The sequence below is a fragment of the Hypanus sabinus genome, chromosome 1, assembly GCF_030144855.1.
Source record: "Hypanus sabinus isolate sHypSab1 chromosome 1, sHypSab1.hap1, whole genome shotgun sequence".
NCBI lineage: Eukaryota > Metazoa > Chordata > Chondrichthyes > Myliobatiformes > Dasyatidae > Hypanus > Hypanus sabinus.
In genome coordinates, this window is record NC_082706.1 from 127184812 (window position 1) to 127201525 (window position 16714).

The 16714-nt window shown below is 39.8% G+C and overlaps 1 protein-coding gene across 10 annotated transcripts in view; it reads left to right on the top strand.

Annotated features, from left to right (window-relative positions):
* The window catches only part of LOC132397357 (receptor-type tyrosine-protein phosphatase mu-like), a 981490-nt gene that overhangs the window by 172977 nt on the left and 791799 nt on the right, over positions 1–16714 (top strand). The window lies entirely within an intron of this gene.

Consider the following 16714-nt stretch of genomic DNA (forward strand, 5'->3'; position numbering starts at 1 on the left):
TCAGTTGCAAAAGTCATCCAGGCTTCTTTGTTCCAAGGAATTAGGGATTTTCTACCTGTTCCCATCAATTCCTATTCCATTCCTGATTCCTCATTTATCAAGGAGTGAAACTGCATGAAAACACCCATTTTGGCCCAATGAAAACCATGTCACTGTCAAGCAGGTCAAACCCCACGCAGATAGCATCAGATACCAGCAATGAACCTGGGTTGCTGGAACTGTGGGGCAGCAGTTCTGCTAGCTGCACCACTGTGTCATAAATCAGAGCTTAAACCCTTCAATTCATGGCGCCATTCACCCTGAATGAGCCACTGTGATGTGGTTACCATTTATTTTAATTTAAAAACTCAGACTGACAAGTTTTGGTTAGGTAGGAGGGCAAGGTTATAGAACTGAGGCAGGTCACTGCTGTTGTGATACAGTACTGCACTCTGGAACAGAACTGTTGTGTGTTTAATATTATTATACTATAGTAATATTAAGTAATATTATACACATATATATAGATTAAGCATTCTTGTTCATTTAAATAATTAATTTTGGTTTATATGTACATATATGTGAGTTGCATACATCATCAAGCTGTTATATATTATACTTGCACCCCTCACTTGAAGTAAACCCTTAACTTAGACCTGGATTTTCAGACATTGTTGTCTTCCTTTGAATTAGTTTAATGTTTTGAAGTACAAAACATAGCAAGAACCAATTCGAAAGACTGAATGGCTTTCTCATGGCCTTGTCATATCAAAAGAGGTGAGCATGTCCATGGGCATTTTACATGGGCAGATTGGCAGCATGTGCTGGCAGTTTATATTTGCTCTTGTGGCATATAACTGCTCTCCAAGGGATTTCTTCAAACTCTGAATGTGAATAAGATGGAAGGATAATTTCTATGTGAGTGTTGTTTGGTGGTCGATACATTAGAGCCTGAACTATTGTATGCTAGGGGCACCTCAGGAAAGGGTGTATACAATAGCAAAAGAGAAAGAACATTGCACATACTGTATATGAAAGCCAGGCAGTCTTCTGTCATCATCTCTTGTCATTGCATTCAGCTTTGCTTTGGTGATACTTCCTTTCAAACAGAGAAAGTGGATTCAGTGCCAGTGTGATGTAGGCCATTGTGTGAGGTCAGTCCACAAGGAATCTGGCAATGTGCCATACTGGTGGACTGAGTTGTGTTGTTCATTCCCTGCTGGACTGTGTATGCCCTCAATAAAACTTTAACTTACGTGTATAGTCATAGCGGTGGGGCGCGCTCCTTGCATCTGAACTGACTGGATTCTCTGCGAGTGTGCTTTTACATTCGCAATCAAAATTCTAAACAACTGTATCTGACTTCCCTGTGAGGACTTAGAACAGAGAACTGATTGTCCTGTTGAATTCTCAACAAGTGTAAATATTCAATTGAATAGATTACTATATTCAAGTATAGTTTATATACATATATTCATTGGGAATATTGTTTTTCTCTGGTTATTGGGAGGCCAGTAAGAACATAGGAAAAAGAGCAGTGATAGCATTCTAGCCTGCTCTGCCATTCCATAGGATCATAGAAAGTCAAGCTGAGTCTATTGTCTGATCCACAAGTATGGTGAGGGGTAGGTAAAATTAAAAACTTGCTTGCAACAGCATCATAGGCATGTAGATTCAGATAACACACAAAACAGAAGTTATACGTAAATATTGTTCTGTTGCCGAGGTAGATGTATGGTTGTGTAGGTCAGTTCAAGAACATAATGGTTGTAGAGAAAGCAGCTGTTCCTGAACCTGGCAGTGAGGAACTTCAGGCTTCTGAACTTCAGAATCAGAAACACAATCAGATTTAATATCACTGGCATATGTTGTGAAGGTTGTTATTATGTGGCAGCAGTACATTGCAATACATAATAATCAAACACTGCAAGTTACAATAAGAAGTGTATATATATTAGCAAAGTTAAATAAGTAGTGCAATAAGAGAGAAAAAAGTAGTGAGTTTGTGTTCATAGGTTCTGTGTCTATTCATGAATCTAATGGTAGAGGTGAATTGTTGAGTATCTGCCTTCAAGCTCCTGTACCACCTCCTTGATGGTAGCAATGAGAAGAGGGCATATCCTGGGTAATAGGGTCCTCAAAGATGGATGCTGCCTAGTTGAGGCATCGCTCCTTGAAAATATCCTGGAGGCTGAGGAGGCTATTGCCCATAATGTAGCTCACTGAGTTTACAATTTTCTGCAGGTAATTTTCATCCTGAGCAGTGCTTCCCCCACCCCAACATACCAAATAGAGATGCAGCCGGTTAGAATTTTCTTCACAGTACATCTATAGAAATTTGCAAGTGTCTTTGGTGACTTATCAAATCTCCTCAAACTCCTGTACTGAAGACCATAAGACATAGGAGGAGAATTAGTCCATTCAGTCCATTGAGTCTGCTCTGCCATTCCATTGCCTTCTTTGTGACTGCATCGAAACTAAGAAGGTCATTAGGAAGCAGAAGATGAATTAAGAAAGGAAGCTGGTGACTAACATCGAAGAAGATCCTGGATTTTAACACCCAGGAACTAGAAATTGCTCACTTTCACTTTTGGATCCCTTAATGAGGACTATTGTGTGGTCCATTGTTTTACCCTCTCTGAAGTCCGCAATCAATTCTTTGGTCTTACTGATGTTGTGCAACCAGCTGATCTATCTCACTCCCATAAACCTTCTTGGCACCATCTGAAATTATGCCAACCAGAGTTGTGTCTTCAGCAAATTTATAGATAGCTTTTGAGCTGTGCCTAGTCACACAGTTGTGGGGGTAGGGAGAGTAAAGCAGTGGGTTAAGCACACATCCTTGAGCTGTGCCAGTGTTGTTTATTAGCGAGGTGGTGATGTTACCTCAGATCCACAAAGACATTGAGGAAGTCGAGGACTCAGTTGCAGATGGAGGTACAGAGGCCCAGGTTTAGGAGCTTTTTGAACAGAACTATAGGTATTACTGTATCCTCTTGCCCAATGATAGCAGCGAGAAGAGGGCATAACCTGGATGATTGGCATCGTTGATAATAGAGGCTTGTAGTAGCATATCATGTAGATACTGTCAGTAGTGGGGAGGGATATGCTGTAGCAGATTCTATTTTGTCTTCAAATCCAATTTTCTGTCTATTCCCCACAACAGTTGATTCCCGTACAGTCCTCAAGTCTGTCTCACTCTTGGATATACTCAGTGACTCAATATCCACTGCTATAGAATTCCAAAGTTCAGGAACATCTACGAGAAGATAATCCTCCTATTCTCTATGCCCCTCTTTACCAACAAATCAAACCCACCAAGGGAAAATCTATTATCAGCATCTCAGAGATTGAGACAGTCTTGCATAGAGATGGGATGTTATTTAGTTTCTAGTAAGAACTCAGAGCTGACAATAACAAATTACTTACTGTGGATTCCCCCCTAATTAGCTTCAATGGAGAAAAAAATAGGTGAGTGTAACATGGGTGCTGATTCACTCTCAGTAATTTTTTCAAAGGAACTGAATGCCAGTTTAACCATTGCTGGTAGAATTTGAAGTTCCCTCACACCATTGACTTCGAACCAGTGTATTGCAGATCAGTGTAGGATGAACATAAATACCACAATATGACACACTGAGCAGGAATTATTGACTTATAGAGGTTAAGGGAAAAAACCTGGGAGTCGTTAGAAAGTGATAATCTAATTGAGGGATTCCAAATATAACACAAATCATGAGGGCAAAGCTCAAGAGACTTAAAATCAACAAATGAACTCTGAGGTTATATTTGCAGCTTAGAAGTACTTCTGGAATCTGTTGTGTAAAAATATATGGTATCAATTTCATCCAGCCTTAATGTTCTTTGTTGGTCAGTATCTGTATCATGTGCTGTGACGCTCTTGCCTTTCCTGATGCCTGCCAGGTTGCAAAAGGACGCATACTAAGATATTAATACTAAACTATTTTCTAAACCAGAAGAAAATCTGAGGTTGATAGATTCTTGATTAGTAAGGGTGTCGAAGTTACTTGGAGAAAGCAAGAAAATGGGGTTGAGTGGGATTATAAGTCAGTCATGATGGAATGATGGAGCAGAGCTGATGAGCCAGTTGATATAATTCTACTATGTTTTATGATCTTTAAAACAATAGTGATATTTTTGCAAACTAATAGGGTGGATGTGTGTGAACCAGGTGCTGGAAAACAAGGTTAGGCAGGACAGTTCCTTTACGACAAACACAAAGGGTGAATGGCATTCTTCAGTGTTATGATTTTCTATGATTCTGTGATATAGAAATTACATGATGCTGCAGTTTTGGTTGGGAAGGGGAGAAGCTTCCTCAAAGCTATGTATCTAATTTAGGGAACTAATCTCATACCTAAATAGTTGAGGATTAGGGGAGTAGAGGGGTCTCCATTAACTTCCAAAAACAGTTAGACTGGGTTAGCAATTTCATTAGGAATTACAGGGTATGGACCACTTTTAGAATCCATCATTAAACTGGGAGTCAACTTTGTAGATACAATGGAGTGACAAGGAGTAAGACACCCCCAGACTCTGCACTCAGCAGAAATAATCTCTGTCAACCCATCAGCTCCACACAGTATCTTGAAAGCTTTAATCAATCTTCTTAGTCTTCTAAATTCAGGGAGATTCACGCTTAGTTTGTGCAAATGAGTTTTGCAATTCCCCCCTCGTAGATCAATAGATTCTTCAACATGACAAATACACCTCCAGGTCTGGTCTAAGTAAACCTGACCTTAACCAGTTCTGATCTTAGGAATTCTGAAATCATGGCTGCAGCATTACTTTTGACTTGGGGTATACTGAATTACTTTCTGCACCTCTGACATTTCAATGCTCCTTCTGCATGAATTGCTGAATTATGCAATAATAAACTTATTATGTGGTTTCAGCTTCTAAGAGACACTCACCATAATTCTTTTTAGGTCAAATTGAGACCTCACCTGTGCCTATATTGAATTCAAGTTGTCATTGCTTTGTTCACTTGTTTATCTACTAATATCACTTTGTGATTTTGTTTTTATCAATGGAATCAAAACTGGCAATTTGCACACAACTGGGTCCCATAATGTACAATGTAAGTTTGAGAGTGAGTGGTCACATGATATGTAATTAAATTTATTAAGGGACCAGGTAATCTGTTGGATTGGTTATCCAATTTTTAATTTTACTTTAAACCATTCATAAAAGGAAAGAACTTAGTTTACATGACAGTCACTTCTTGTCACTTCTGTCATATGGCTTGTAGAATGTCTCTTTCCCAATGCTTCAAAATGCTTTAAAATGAACTGTAGTCACTGTTATTAAATAGAAACACAACAACAAACATCTGTGCAGCCTGCTCTTCCAACATCATAGAGTCACAGAGAGAAACAGCATGAAAACAGGCACTTTGGACCAATGAGTCTGTGCCACCCATCACATATCCAATTGCAGTAATCCCGTGTTCTCCATACCTTTTCATCAATCTGCCACTCTAGAACAATTTACAGTTGCCAATTAACTGACCAACCCGATGTGCCTTGTTGGATAATGGAAGAAACTGGAGTGCTTGGAAGAACCCATGCAGTGACAGAGAAAACGTGCATACGCGCTCCACAAAGAAAGCTCACGAGGTCAGGGTTGAACCCGGGACTCTGGCACTGTGAGGCAACAGCTCCATTGTGCTCCTCCTTAGGTTAATTCAAAGAGTTTTCTCTTCCAACAGTACCCATGGTGCAGAAATACTAATTCTTTCTTCACTGGCCTTTCTCTTTGTCTTTTTCACCTTGGTTTCTTCACACCCTCTTGATTTTGAGAAGCTCATTCTCTTCTGATCTCCTGTCACGGGCATTCCCTTTGTTTTCCCTTGCCTCTCCCTTCACCCTGCAGCATCAAAACTGAAACCACTACATCTTCAAGTGCCCTCATCATCAAGCCATGCTCTCTTCTTGCTGCCACCATTGGGAAGGAAGTACAGGAGTCTTGGGTTCAGAAACAGGTACAGAATGGTTATTAATTTTCAACCATCTGGCTACTAAGCCTTTCTGGATAACTTCACTTACTCCAGCTCTGAACTGATTCAAAAATGTCTCAACTCACTTTTAAAGCTCTACAATGTATCTTCTCAGTATTATTTATTATTATTGTATTTACACAATCTTTCTTTTGCACATTGGTTATTTGTTGGTCTTTGTATGTAGTTCTTAATCAACTTTAGTGTATTTATTCTACTGTAAATGCTTGCAAGAAAATGAATCTCAAGGTAGTATTGGTGACATATACGTACTTTGATAATAAATTTACTTAGAATTTCTCTCAGTTCTTTTGAAAGGTTATCGTTCCAAAATATTAATTCTGCTTTTGCGTAGATTCTACTTGATTTACTGTGTATTTCAAACATGATGTTTTCATTTTACGTATTTAATCATGTTGAATAAGGCAAAATTTACTGGTCAGAACACCAGAGCTAACTCACTTACTCTTAAAAAAATCATCTTTTAAGTATTCATCTGAAAAAGCAATATGTTTCTAACAATGTTCTTTCTATTGAAGAAGCCCCAATGAAATGATTATCAAAGCCAAATCAAGTGTATTATCATATGCACAAGTAGTTACTTGAAGCAGCATCCCAGATGGTACTACTATCGTCCAGTTGCACTTATATTCATTGTGATGAAGAGCCTTGAGAGGTTGGTGATGAAACATATAAACTCCTGCTTGAGGGGTGACTTGGATCTGCTCCAATTTGCCTACTATCACAATCGGTCAACACCAGGTACCATTTTGTTTGCTCTTCTCTCAACTCTGGAAAATCTGGACAGTGAAGTTACATACATCAGGATGCTCTTAATTGACTACAGCTCTGTATTCAATATTATCATCCCCTCAAAACTAATCAATAACCTCCTTTACCTAGCCCTGAACATGCTCTTGTGGAACTGGATCCTCGATTTCCTCACTTGCAGACCCCAGTCAATTTGGATTGGCAACAACCTCACCACCACAATTACCATCAGCACAGATGCACCACAAGGCTGTGTACTTAGCCCTCTGCTCTGCTTACTTTATACTTCTGAGTGTGAGGCTAAGTACAGCTCCAATGATATATTTAAGTTTGCTATTGACACCAGGGTTGTCGGCTAAATCAAGGGTGGTGACAACTCAACATATAGAAGTGAGACTGAAAATCTGGTGGAATGGTGCCAGCAGCAGCTTCTCACTGACTGTTAGCAAAATCAATGAACTGATTATTGACTACAGGAGGCAAAAATCGGAGGTCCATGAGCCGGTCCTCATCAGGAGATCTGAGGTGAGAGGGTCACCAACTTTAAATTCCTTGGGCTTATTATTTCAGGGGGTAAGTCCTTGGCCCAACACATACTTGCCATTACAAGTAAAGTTGTAGAGGCAAGGGTTGCCTCTTTCTTAGAAGTTTGCAAAGATTTGCATGTCATCTAAAATTTTACAAACTTTTATAGATGTGCAGTGGAAGGAACACTGGCTGGTTGCATCACTGCCTGGTATGGAAACACCAATGCCCTTGAACAGAAAACCCTACAAAAAGTAGTGGATGCAGTTTAGCCCATCACAGTTAAATCCCATCCCACCATTGAGCACAGCTACAAGGAGTGCTAATGTAGGAAAACAACATCCATTATGTAGGAAAAACCATCCAGGCCATGCTGTCTTCTTGCTGCTGCCACCAGGAAGGAGATTCAGGAGCCTTAAGTCCAACACCACCAGGTTCAGAAAAAGCTATTACCCCTCTGTCATCATCCTCTTGAACCAGAGGAGGTAACTTAATTCACCTCAATGCTAATCTGATTGCGCAACCTATCGACTCTCTTTCAAGGACTCTGCAACTCATGTTCTCAATATTTATTACGTATTTACTATTATTATCATGTTTTTTTCTGCTTTATATTTGGTATCTTTTGCACATTAGTTGCCTGTCTGTCTTTGTTGCGTGCAGTTTTTCATTAATTGTATTGTGTTTCTTTGTGTTTACCGTGAATGCCTGCAAGAAAATGAATATCAGGGTTATATATGGTGATGTATATGTACTTCGATAATAAATTTACTTTGAACAGCACTGCCCACCTTCAGTACTGCCAGCTTAGGTTTTATATTCAAATGCACAGAATAGGATTTGAACCTTTAACTCTCTGATTCAGTGCTAAGAGTGCCAGTCACTGAGGCTCAGTGGACTGACTCTCTTAGCAAAGAAAATGTTAGCAAATTCACAGATATTATCACTATGGAAAGACCTGATGTTGCCATTTGGATTTCTGCCACTCTTGTTTGGCTTGAGTTCCCTTGTGTACAGCAGCACAGTATAACTTGAGTCTGCCAGCTTTTTAAAGTGATTTCTGATTTCCAGTCACAATAATTGTGCCCCTGTGGATCCATAACTGTCAAGGATAAATATGTTTTGGAAAGTGCTGCCATGCAACAGCTTTTAAAATCTGATTTCATTAATTAGATGGCTAATTAATGCAAATGGGAAAAATCATTAAATGGAGAGTAAAATATTTGGGGTTTATTAATCTAGCTGCAAAAGCTGAATTTGATAAACTAATTCTTGGCAAATCAATGTATTGCAGCAAAATGAGAGAGCAGTTAATTAAATGAAATTGATAATAAAATGTAAACACAGTTGAATAAACTTCATTATAGTTAAAATACACATCATTATTTATAAGCACAGCACATTTATCTGAATAACTATTCTGTTGGGGAATCGAGTCACAGTAAAAAAAATCATTACTTAGTCAATAAAGATTATAATTGGTTCTGTAAATACATGGAAAAGCATGCAAAACTTGTATCATTTAAATGTTCCACCAGTCACTTTAGTCCATGAGCAGTGACATGATTATGGCCAATGCTACGGCTTTAGTTTCCAGCCTCTTTTGAGCCTGATGAGGCAAGCGGAGAACTGCTGGGGAGCAGCGATGGCTGTGATTTCTCTCTCTTTCACTTTATGCAATAAAACATACTAGTTGTGAGTCTTTATTACACCTGGCATGGACAACAGTGAACTAGGCATTAAACCACACCCTACAAGAGAGTCTCATTAACAGGTTCATGTAGTAATGCTCAGGAAGTGTACTTAACAATTGATCAAATGTAACTTTCCATTCAAATGTACTGATGCCCTGTTAGTAATGCTAAAGTTTCTAGATTCATTGGACTGATTTGAGGATGCACATCCGGTTACGTGAGATGGGTTGGAGGAAAAGTGGCCTATACAACCTGGAGTTTGGAAGAATGGGAGGCAAGATCCTGAGAGTGATTTATAGAGTTTATTTTAATATTTAGATAGACAGCATGGTAACAGGCTCTTCTGGCCCAATGAGCTGCACTATTCAATTAACCTTCTAACCTATATGCCTTTGGAATGTGAGAGGAAAGTCACAGAAACGACAGAACCTTGGTCACTGCCACTGTAATAATAGCACTATGCTAACGGTTACATTTCTGTTTCATTCGAAGCTGTCCTCTGCTATTTCATCTTATTACATGTTGAACAACAAAGCATATCCAATATATACTCTGAGAAGAGAAGAATTTGCATCTGTTCTGTGCCTTTTATTTCTAAAGCTTTTCACGACCAATAAAATAAAACTGAAATTTAGTCACTACTGTAATTCTCTTCCATAAATAATTTGTTGCTGTAAAGCATATTATTGTTAAAAAACCAGAGTCATAATCACACAGAAATACTGAAAGATAATATCAATGGGTTGGCAAAGATAAAATGCTGCAGATGATGGAAATCTGAAATAAAAGCAGAAAATGCTGTAAATACTCATCAGATCAGGCAACATCTATCACAATGTTTCAGATCAGCGAATGTTGGTAGAAGGTTGATTTAGTGATTGGTTGCCTGTGACGAGTACAGTTCCTCAGACACTGGTGCTGAGCCTTTTCTCTGTTTGTAATAAGCATGGATGACTTAGATGTGGATGTAGAAGGCATGATCAGTAAGTTGATTAATGACAGGAAGATTCGTGGAGCCTTGCTTTGTGTGGAGGGCAGCCTTAGGTGACATTGACATATTGATGAAATGGGCTGAGAAATGGCAGATGAAGTCCAATGCAGATAAATTGAGGTAATGCATTTTGGGAGTGCTAACGATGCAAGGAGATACACTATAAAGTGACAGGGCCAGGGAGCAACCTTGAAGTACAAGTCCAGAGATCCTTGAAGGTGGCAGCACAGCTAAATAACATGGTTAGGAAGGCATAAGGGATATGGTCTTTATTATCTGGGGATTTATTACAAAAGCACATTTATGCAAGTCTTATGTTCTAATCCTATAAACTTTGGTTATGCCTATAAATGGAGTACTGCATCTAGTTTTGGACTGCACTGTAGGAAATAAAATACAGAATATTTAACAAGTATATTAATAATAATAATAACAACATTCATTATACTAAAGAGAAAAAACCTAGCTCCTTCATCCTTTTAATGAAGGTCCATATACATCATTTAAATAAATGGGATGGTATTAAATGTGATTGGTGTACAGCTTGAAAGGCCAGTTTATCAACTTTAATCATCACATCTCAGAATGCTGTGATTAACAACTGATCCAAGAAAAGGGCTGGAGGCACCATATTCTGACTTCCAGTGTGCCCTGTATTAATACTCTACAACATGTAGGAAAAGAGTTCTGGAATGTAGAGAAGCTCACGTTGTCACCAGCTTCCCATCTGGTACAATATCTTTAAGTGGCAAAGTGGGAATTTGATGCATTTCCATTACAGCAGCCTCCGGATCTCTCCGGTTGATGTTGCAGGCTGCAGAAAGAACTAGAGCACTCCAGAGGTGAATTTTTTTCATTACTGCATTTGTTTCATTGGGAATAATGAGCATGAAGTGGAGTGTGAACAAAGGTCAATGCCAATAATTATTAAGGGAGATCTTAATAACTGTATTATAATGCAGGCTTCAGTTTGAGAATAGTACTCGTTTTGGAGAATGTTTTGCAGATAACTGGTCCCTTTGTGTAGTTGCTGGCAATCTGATTTCTTCATGTAGTCACTGGTTCAGACTTAGGCACTATTGTGGAAAGGTTATCAGTGGTGCCAGTTCTGTTTGATGATAATTGTATCATTGAAGTCTGTACTGAACTAACAAGTAATTTGCGTTTATTTTGCTGTGGTTCCCCATTCTCCGTTGAATTAATGAACCATTTTCAAGAGTGGTCACAGTGAAGCAAGTTTATCTTATCCACAAAATGGATGCTTTTTATATCTCAGATTTACATAAAAAGCTGGAGCAGAAGCAGGTCCCCTGACTCCATCGAGTTTGCTCTAGTCATCTAGACCATGACTAAACTGCGACCTGAGCACCATTTTCCGGAATCATCCCCATATCCCTTGGTTTCTTCTGTGTTCAGTTTATGCTTTGAATGAACACGACATCTATCAGTGTCTGTCTTGGTAGCTTAGGGCATAGCACAGCCACATATAGGCAGTATGGTAGGGCAGCGTTTAGCGTCACGCTTTACAGCATATGCTGGAAAATTGCTTGGGGTTCGTTTCCCACTGCTGACTCGAAGAAGTTTGTATGTTCTCCCGTGACAGCTTGGGTTTCTTCCCGATGCTCCGGTTTCCTCCCATGTCCCAAAAGACATACAGATTAGGGTTAGTGAGTTGTGGGCATGCTATATTGATGCGAGAAGTGTGGTAACACTTGCAGGCTGCCTGGCACAATCCTTGCTGATTTGATTTGATGTAAATGATGCATTTCATTGTGTGTTTCATGTGTCAAATAAAGTTAATCTTAAAAAAAAATATATCTTCCATAGCCATCCAGGGGACTGATTTCCAAATGTTCATCAAATACTGAGTGAAGATATCTCAGTCCTAAACAGCCTACTCCTTTTTCACAAACTCTGCTCTCTGATATCAGCCAAGTGACCAGGTGCTGTGTCTCACCGTGGCCAACGTGAGAAGAACCCTGTGCAGGGTCAACCCACGGAAGGCTGCTGGACTAGACAACATCCCTGGTAGAGTGCTCAGAGGATGTGCAGACCAGCTAGCAGATGTTCTCACTGACACCTTCAACATCTCCCTTAGCAGTGCCAACGTTCCAACGTGCTTCAAGGCCGCCACCATCGTCCCCATGCTGAAGAAGTCTTCAGTGCCCTGCCTAAATGACTACCATCCTGTTGCACTTACATCCATCATTATGAAGTGTTTAGAGAGGCTTGTCATGAGGCATATGCTGCCCCCCTCACTGGACCCCCTGCAGTTTGCGTACCATCCCAACCGCTCAACAGATGACGCCATTGCCACCACCCTCCACCTGGCCCTAACCCACCTGGACAAAAAAGACACATACGTTCGGATGATATTCATGGACTTCAGTTCAGCATTCAACACAATCATCCCTCAGAAACTGACTGGAAAGCTGAGCTGACTGGGCCTGAACACCTCCCTCTGCAACTGGATCCTAGACTTCCTGACTGGGAGACCTCAGTCAGTCCGAATCGGGAGCAGCATCTCCAACACCATCACACTGAGCACGGGGGCTCCCCAAGGCTGCGTGCTCAGTCCACTGCTGTTCACTCTGCTGACCCACGACTGTGCTGCAATACACAGCTCAAACCATATCATCAAGTTCGCCGATGACACAACTGTGGTGGGTCTCATCAGCAAGAACGACGAGTCAGCTTACAGAGAGGAAGTGCAGCAGCTAACAGACTGGTGCAGAGCCAACAACCTGTCTCTGAATGTGAACAAAACGAAAGAGATGGTTGTTGACTTCAGGAGGGCACAGAGCGACTACTCCCTGCTGAATATTGACGGCTCCTTGGTAGAGATCGTAAAGAGCACCAAATTTCTTGGTGTTCACCTGGTGGAGAATCTCACCTGGTCCCTCAACACCAGCTCCATAGCAAAGAAAGCCTAGCAGCCTCTCTACTTTCTGCGAAGGCTAAGGAAAGTCCATTTTCCACCCCCCATCCTCATCACATTCTACAGGGGTTGTATTGAGAGCATCCTGAGCAGCTATATCACTGCCTGGTTCAGAAATTGCACCGTCTCGGATCGCAAGACCCTGCAGCGGATAGTGAGGTCAGCTGAGAAGATCATCGGGGTCTCTCTTACCACCATCACAGACATTTACACTACACGCTGCATCTGCAAAGGAAACAGCATTATGAAGGACCCCATGCACCCCTCATACAAACTCTTCTCCTTCCTGCTGTCTGGGAAAAGGCTCTGAAGCATTCGGGTTCTCACAGCTAGAGTATATAACAGTTTCTTCTGCCAAGCTATCAGACTCCTCAATACCCGAAGCCTGGACTGACACATTGCCCTACTGTCCTGTTTATTATTTATTGTAATGCTGGTACTGTTTTTGTGCACTTTATGTTGTCCTGTGTAAGTTTGTAGGCTAGTGTAGCTTTCTCTGTGTTTTTTTTTTTACGTAGTTCAGTCTAGTTTTTGTACTGTATCATGTAACACCATGGTCCTGAAAAACATTGTCTCATTTTTACTATGTACTGTACCAGCAGTTATGGTTGAAATGACAATAAAAAGTGATTTGACTTGACTTGAAGTGTCTAACTTTCTTCCACTGGCCAGTTCACACCCTTTCATAGTGTCGTAAGTTTTGTGAACAGCCCCTCTCATTCTTCTAATCTCTAGATGTTAAAGTTCCATTCTACTTATTCTGTCTTTATATGATAATCCCTCCACCAATGCAACTTACCCAATGAATCATTGCCATACTCCCTATGTGGCAAGCACCTAACCTTTAGATAAGGAGACCAAAAGTATATACATACTGTACTCAGCTGAGGTCTCAAGTTTCAGTCAAATCCCAGTAAGACTCCCTCTCTCTTGTAATGAAATACTTTCATAATAAAAGTGAACATATCATTTGATCTTGATTGCTGTGTGAAAGCCAACATGCAGGTACACCAACACTACCTAATCTATCAAGATTTAACATATACTCTGCTTCTGTCTTTGGTACACTAAGCAGATGACCTTATATTTTTCTGCATTGTATTCCATTTGCTATGTTCTTGTCTACTGACTCCATTTGTCCATAATATCCCTTTGTGCAGTTTTAACTTTCTATTAAAACCAGACAAACTGAGCAGCAGCGGGATTGCAACTAATTTAACCTGTTTGTTATACTCCTTTTTATCAATGTGCTGCTATTCCCATGCTGTATAGTAATGCCTCTACCAGAGAGTGCACAAGTCTAGTTGTTCTTGCAATTGGCCTCATTTGTTCCTCCTTCAGAATGCAATAAGTGATTGATACCTGGTGAGGGAAGATACCAGAGGAGAGCCAAGCCCTTTCATACAATATTCCGATGCAAGGAAGTTATTGGAAGCAAGGAGAGCAAATTAGAGAAACATAGGTGATATGTCAAAGGAAAGAAACGACCTTTGTGGTATCACACTTTGTCAAATGATGTTGACGTAAAAAACAATTAAATTAACTTTGCTTAAATAACTATTCTGTCACAGTGAGTAATGAATTAATTAAATCATTCCAGAAAGGGTCCTGTTGTTTTGAAGTGTTGAAATCACCTTAATTAACAAATTGTTGAAGTACCTCTCCAAAGTACAAACATATTAATACTGACAGCTTGTACCAAACACAGTGATTTAATAGGCTTTTATCTTACTTCACAAAACAACGTATTTTACAATACAAATGTTAATGATTGTGAACCCCAGTCACTGCACGACCATTATTAGTCACAAATACACACACTAACTAGTTTTGTATAATACATGACCTTCAAGCAGAGTGATAAATGATCTGCTGTGCTTGACATCAATAAACAACAACATGATCAGCACCGGTTCACTTAGTTAGAGTCTTTCATGCAGTGTGACGCCAAGCGAGAAGGTGAGTGAGAGTCAGAATCAGAGTTTAGAGAGATGATTGAAGGGCTGGTTGAAGTTGAAAGGAGAAGAAAAGGGACTTGGTCAAAAGAACACATCATTGCACAGAAGTGCAATGATTGAAGACTTCACTAATGATCTGTTGAAGCCGGAAATGAGTGAATCAGATACATTACGGCAGGTTATGTGAAGTAGACCTTATAGATTGCAAAGATAGCATGGCTTATAAAGAGGCAAGGAATGGAGTCAGTCTTGGAAATGGATAAAATGAATAGCTTTTACAACTCAATTTTCTTCCCCTCTGAAGTCTGTTCTATTATTGTCACACTACTACCAATTTCAGCATTTCAAAATAATTTTGAAATCAGTGTACTGAGAGTTGGAAGTGCGATGGGGGTATTGGGCATGCTGAACGTAATGTTGATGGGACAAAATGGATGTTCCATAAAGTGGAAATTCAGTGCATAAGTGCCTAGTCTGAAGGTGACCAGGCATGGGTGTGTGATAATTAGGAAGGAAATAAACAGCAACATGGAATCAAATGGGTCTGGACTAATATTTTCCTAATCTGAATTCAATGGCCATAAACTAGCTAATGTATTGATAAGCACAGAACAAGGAAAAGTAATATAGGCAAAACTGAGTATTTTGGCATACATATGAGGGTTGATCACATGCTTGTGGAGCTCACCACTAGAAAATGGGTTTTAAATGAGAAAGAAAAAGTAGCCAAGCTTTGGAGAATCCTATAGTTTGCTTTAATGGGTTTGAATGAGAGGCCTCTATTATGGAAATATCTGTAACTATCAAAGGAGCCATGATTCATGTGATATGCAGCAGGAAGGATCCTGAATAATAACGTTTCGATGAAACACTGGGTCACGCATTGTACTTTTAGTTCACAAAGGATTAAGAACTTTGTAACTTGTGGTGTTTACCAGACTGTTCACTTTATTCAAGACAAAATGGAATTTAGGCGATAGTAGACTAAAGTAGTGGGAATATGGGGACAGGCATAAGTAACAATAATCTCTCTGAGTATTGGCAAGAAAAACTGTTCCATACCTTGTGCTAAGGTGATGCAGGTTATTGATAAGGGTGTTGAGAACAGTTAGGCCAATGGTGTTTGTCTTCAGAGCTCCTGCAGTTCTAGATTAGGCTGATATTCTTCTGAGGAAAATGAGGAATGTGTTTAGTATCTTAGGTGAGACTGATAGATAACAAAGATACCAATATAGGAGGCAACAAAAGAGGAAGGGGGTAAAGTTTTTGGAAAAATAGGACAGTAAAGTTCAGAGGAGAAATGCAAGAGCACAACATGATACTTTACTATTGCGTTGATGGGTTATGGATCTGATTCAGGGCTTTGACCGTTCTCCTCCAGATCCTGCTGGACTTGCTGAGCTCACCCAGAAGATTGTTTATTACTCTGCTTGCATTTCTTCTGGTAGTCAATTACTCATATTTAGTCGTGCACTGTATTTATGTCCCATTAATCTGTCTGGTTTGTAAGGGGGGGGGGTGTGCGAGAGCAAAGAGTTTTTGGTGGTCAGTATGGACTTGTTGGGCTGAAGGCCTGTTTCCCTGTGTATAATTCTATGAATTCACAAGAGATATATTGTCAGATTCTATCTAGATGGGAAATGCTTTGAAAATTGTCCTCAGCTGAAGTTTAGAGAGGAGTGATTGTTAAATAACTGAAAATAACTGGTATTTGAGAAACTGCAAAAAATCTCCTAAGAGGAAATTTGTTTCATTTTTGCGAAGGACAAATTTGAAACAGGTTAAAGAATTAGCATTAAAACTGTGCTCAGAAACTGGACTACAGGTAAGCAATTAGAC